Source organism: Schistocerca nitens, chromosome 1 (genome assembly GCF_023898315.1).
Source record: "Schistocerca nitens isolate TAMUIC-IGC-003100 chromosome 1, iqSchNite1.1, whole genome shotgun sequence".
In the NCBI taxonomy this organism is placed as follows: domain Eukaryota; kingdom Metazoa; phylum Arthropoda; class Insecta; order Orthoptera; family Acrididae; genus Schistocerca; species Schistocerca nitens.
This window is the reverse complement of record NC_064614.1, coordinates 886884994-886891074: the sequence shown is the minus strand read 5'-3', so window position 1 is coordinate 886891074 and position 6081 is coordinate 886884994.

Sequence of the window (6081 nt, the reverse complement as noted above, 5' to 3'; positions counted from 1 at the left end):
GTACATCATACATAATTTTATTTGAATTATGGTTACAACTCATAGGGTTAGATGAAGGATGCGCGCGCGATGCATGTCGGTCGAGAGCAGCTGCGTTTGAACAGTTGCATCTAGGTCTATCATATATTCAGACAAATCGCACTAGTTAAATATATGCAAGCAGCGCGTCCGATAGGTTTGTACACATGCACCTTTACAAGAAAATACATTCCATAATTTTATGTACACACGTTTTTCCACGTTAGGTGTATGTACATGGATGTTTAATTTCACGCGCTTCTTTTTTTTTATCGTACAGAATTAACAAGACGGTGATGCATTAAGTTTATTTATAACAGTGAGCTTATATCAGGAAGGGATCTCTTCCAGGCAACACATCTGGTGTGGGAAAGACGACGAAAAATAGACTCAGCCAATGTAGATTTTAGTAAGTGTACATGTAATAAAATAAAATTTTAAGAAATATAGTACGGCATTACTGTTTAATCTCGTCATCGCGAAATCGCAGGAGACGAACCATTGGCCTAGGCAGGAATACATTAGTTCTAATAGTATAATTTTGTCGATAAACACTCGTTTTGGTTAAGGTGAATTACAAACTTTTTTCAGTCCCAAGCGTAATTAAATTTCATTTTAACACAATGTGACAGTAATTTTTTTCTGTAGTGAATGTACAGAACTACAAACTGTTGACTCGTTCCTAACGTATTGTAGATCGGCAGACGCGATTATCAGCGTTTACAGTACATTTAACGAAAGATTATAGAAGTATGTGTTACAGTTACTTGCGCTTTGTCACGCACAGTGAAAACAAGCGCTCATACATCAAATAGCAGAAATACAGTTCCTTGGGAGAACTGGCCAGATGGAAAATTCGTTGTAAGTACGAATAGATTTTTTTTTCGAATAAGATCGATGGATTATAGGTTACACGACAACGTCTGAATCAGCGATATAAATTCCAGTATGGTATGTTCGTCTCAATCAGCGATATAAATTCCAGTATGTATGTTCTGTGTGTTGACTTTGGTTACGTATTCCACACGACCGTTAGTTACTTCTTAAAGCTACTACAAATATTTGTTTCTAATCTTGATGCGCCTTGGAAAACATCGTAGGTCAATATGCATACATAGTGTTTATTACAACATTCATTTGCCACGAACTGAGAGTATGAAAAAACAGCTCACCAAAGAAAAGAAAAGAAAAGAAAAGCAAGTTTTAGATCTAGAAAGAACAGGAACACTACAATATATGTACATAAGTAACGCTTTACAGAAGTTTGCATGAACGAACGGAAATCTCTCTCAATGTACACCAATCTCACAGAGCATGACAAATTGGAAGAGCACAAATATATTGCAGGTTTGCAGCTATTGCGAATTGATATTCGTGTGGAATGTTTTTTGCAATCAAATGAGTAACACTCTTTCATAACACAGAGGTGAATCACTGTTACGTTCACCGGTAACTGTGCAGCGGCGAATTCTGTTTTACATTACGTTTTAAAATAAGTGTACTACTTTCGATCTCCGGTGCAGACTTGCTCCACTTGGTTCCAAAAATATCTTCCCTCGCAGGTGCCGAAAAGCAGTTCCGCTGTGTTCAGGCACAAACTAAGCCCTGTACTCTGCTACGTTATTCGTATTTTGACGATCCCCCGATGTTCTGAAGAAATCTCACCCTGATGCTTATAACTTTCAGTACAGCTTTGATACATCGGCCAGTCTATGTAGTAATCATTTGTGTTGCGCTGCTGTATCAGTTACGTCATATGTTTTATTATTGTTATTATCGCTTTGTTGAGCGCTAAGTTGAATTTCTAGTATCACTAGAAGGGTGAGGAAAGCTTTTCTGGCACATTATTACTTTTTCTACGCCTCAAGGCTACGTGTACGTAACAGGACCGTACAGGTTTAGTAAGTACCGTACTTTAAATATCAGTCTTCTCTCACTCAGGAAATATCTGTATCAGAACCGACTTACGTTAATGCCATATTCGTTAGAAGAAGAGTGTACAACATACGAATATCTATGACTCAGCGAAGAAAGTGCTTCCACGAAATATCACTGGTATTCGTCGAATCTCCACCGTAGCAGTCGTACGGCACGACAGGAAAATGGTTGCGCGTGCGCGTGTACGTTGCATGTTATCAGGGAGGCCGTCAAACAACTTGGGTTCGCCGGACCTGTTTAAAGATTACTTAAAAATCAAATACTTGTTTTATCAACATTTTTAGCCCTACAGTTTGGTTACAGCCTTACTGAATAGGAACGAAAAATAATTTTTTAATTGGGTCCATTTAAACCACAAGTACCGTTTCCAAAGGATCCAGAAACGAAGCGACGATTTTCAGCCTATCACCACTTATACAGTATTTCAGTAGGGCTGGTATAAAAATTTCAAGGCCAAGGCTATGGCTATGGATATTCTTGTATTTTAAACAAACCGTAATGTCACTTCCGCTGGTTATTTGCAGACGATCAAAGCAAATCATACTCCTCCATATGGATTAACTGTGCTTCAATTAGAAGTAATTTTGCACAATGTATATCTGGTCATGAAAACTCATAGCACCACATTAACGGTGCTCTTTCTTTTAATAATTGGTTAGAAGATAATACGATGGATACTTTATTGCAAAGTGAAATCAGTAGTAAAATTACTTTGTGGCGGGATGTATTGCTTCGTGTTATTTACATCATAATTACTATAGCTTCACGCAGTTTACCTTTGAGAGACCATAGCTCTGAATCTGGAAAATTAATGTCACCTGCTGGTAGAAATAGGTGCCCACATAACACAAGGAACAACAGTCATCGTTGAACCCAGTCAAATGAAAAACAGTCCCATACGGAATTCCGTGGCGGCGTATGGGACTGTGTTTCATTTGACTGGGTTCAACGATGACTGTTGTTTCTTGTGTTAGGTGGGCAGCTATTACTCCCAGTAGGTGTCCTCACAGTAGTATGTGAACCTCATTCCCTGTTAAAGTGTCAGCTTCAGTGACAAGGTACTGCTCTTCTGTGACACATCTCAGCTAAAAAAAAAAAAAAAAAAAGAAAAGAAAAGAAGCCACTGAAATGTGTTGTAACATGCCTCGGTGAAACAAAACCGAAAAATAGGTGTCTTGCATAAGGCGGAATTTCTCTCCTCCGCCTCGTCATTAGCTTTCTTTCAGACTTTTCACGTTCTGCACGCCAACGACTATCTGTTCTATGGAGCATTAAACGTGGTTCATCTGAAAATGCCGCTTGTTACCATTCAGTCGATGTCCAGTTGCGGTACTGGGGTGCAAATTCCAGCCTTCATCGCCAATGAACAGCAGTCATCCTGGGCGCATGGAGCAGGCGTCTTCTGTAGCCGTTTCGGAAATGCTACCACCTTTGGCCAGAAAGCCGATGGTCTTCAGATAAATCGCTCCGTTTGAGCATTACGACAACGGCTGCACTGCTTTCCACATCCCCCTACATGCTTCATATACCCTCCACTACTGGTGGTTGTTGCACGTTGACGAGCAACATAATCCGCGTTCGCAATGTGAATGGACGGTGTACAATCTACGCACAGATTAAATTACTGTGAGAAAACATTCTTCATTTAACGAGAAAGTCCTCACACACAACATTTCTCGCCTCCCCTGCGGCGCTACCCTGACGTCGATCGTCGCCAGGCTGCGGACTTCTAGTATTTAAGGTTAAGGGAATGTCTGAAGAACAGCAGTATCGAGGAGATGGATCACGAGATCGCAGGCAGCTAATCAGAGGAGCTGCGTAGACTGCATGCAGTACTGAACAATACTGTTCAGTAGTGCCTGGAGAAGACTTCCGTCTAATTTTGGTTATTGAGAGTTTCACTTAGTCCTGGGTTTCCTGGAGGAATTACACCAGTTCTGTGTCCCTGAAACCCCGATTACCTTGTACGTTCTTTACAGTGCCCTTCAAGCTGCCCATGCGACAGTCGCTCTTCGACTGCATCGATCGAGGTAAGGCCTGTCAGTCATAACGCCTCCTGCTTACCTCTCCAGACGTGACAGAATACCTGTTAAGAGGAACTTCTCTTGTGCGCCCGACTTGTGAGCCTTCATGTGTACGAAATTTCCATCAAATGGAGAGAAACAAACAATGAAGTGAAAACAGTCACTGACGATGCTAATCCAGAACGGTTGTAAGGTAGCGTGGTCTCCTGGCCTTCATTTATTACATATTCCGACATCATCGTATTCTGTGTATCAAGACGTTTCATTCGAGCCCAAACTCGATAGGGTTGAGTCAATTTTACATATTTCCATTTAATCGATATGCAAATCTAATGAATAAATCGCAAGTGCGCATTAAGATTAAAAAGTCAAGGCTGGCGTACACAAAGATTCAAGACACGATGGCCACAGGAGTTTTTGTTCGGCGGAGGCAACCAGCCCATTGGAAAGTCTGTACGAGGGTGGGTTAGCATGCAACTGTGCTGGCCGGCCTACATACCACGGACCAAAACAGTTTTTGCCAGGGAAACGGGATAATGGCCCATGTGTTCACCTTAAAACCAAAACCAGCTGTATTGTTTGGGAGAGCCCCAGAACGCGCATTTTTGATGGACCTAGTGCGCAGTTTCAGTGTTCTCGCAAGTGGACAGTAAATGCCTAACGCAGATGCTATATATTTACGGATTGGTCGGCTTAAATGGTACGTGATTCTCCCGTTTGTAAGAGTAATGCTGATTGGTGGACTATTTCTGATGCAATGAGCCAGAGGAGTGAGGGAAAGACAGTGGATGATATACCCTTTCGCTTTTTGCATGGAGGGAAGTCGTCCCGGTGACGCTCTTGTAGCAGGAACACGTAACGGGAGCGAGTGTGCTCGTGCGTGTACACAGACAGTGAGGAACAGTCTCTACTTAGTACTGCACTGAGAGAGCACATTTGTCACTAGCGAATGGGAGTGATACTCTATATTGAGTTGCTTGCGATTAAGCGTTTGTTCACTGTGTTGGCCGTGACAATGTGCGGTGTGAACACAGAGTATTAGTTAGTGCCTGTAAGCGAACATTGAGTGGCATCACTGTGGACTGGTTATATGACCATGCCAATATTTAGACTAGGGGCAGATAGGAGTCTTGACTTCATCAAGGTGTAGGGAGAGTTCGATTGACAAAGGTCAATCCAGACAGAAAGAGATAGTTTTGTTATTTTGCAGCGGCGAGCGACACAGACAGCAGTTATCGCATCTCACGGTATTGTGCGCTACAGCGTAGGCGAGCCCCGTCTTTCCTCCATTAGAAGTAACATACTTCATTCACGGCACTCCATTACATTTCTCACGCGACAGCCTTGACTGTACTTAGAAAAATTCAGTCGGATAGTTATTCAAGCTGAGTAGGCGCTGCTCTCAGCCATTCTGCCGAGTAAATAACATTCTTAAAGAAAAGTGATAAAAGAGCTTTTCCACACTTTGTATATAAATGTCGTTAACAGGATTCCTATTCATAAGAGGTGACCACCTATTAAAAAAAAAACCGGAAATTTATGTATCAGTTTATAAATAAAAGTTTCGTTTGATTTTTCTTAAATTTTCCAATAAATAATATTTTCTGTTGTTTTAATGTTTTTCTTAGACTAACTAGTAATACTCCAATACGCAAGTATCCCACTAGTTACGTAAGAAAATAAAATATTTTTGTGCATTTTCCTTACAGCGCACGACTCCAGAAAATATTTATTGCTGAAAGTTTTTCAGGCATTTCATTTTGGTACGTTAGGAGCATCTGTCCGACTTCTGTAGTACTGTGGGGTGGAAATTGGTTCTTGCAGGAGCCAAAGGGTACTTCTCAGATAAATCTGTTGTGCAACTCGTCAACATCACACCCACACACTAACTACAGAGCAATGTAATGAACAACTTGATCGAGGGAATTTGCATATCATCCTCTGAAATATGTTAGTGGATCGTTTCCGAGAAAAGTGGCCACGTCAGAATAAGAAATGGGGAGAAAGGAAGGGAATAATACGAGACCAAAGTATATCACCAAAGTAGTCTGTGTGACGTAATCCTTGCCTCTTAGAGACTTCCTCTGTTCATGCCGGCTTA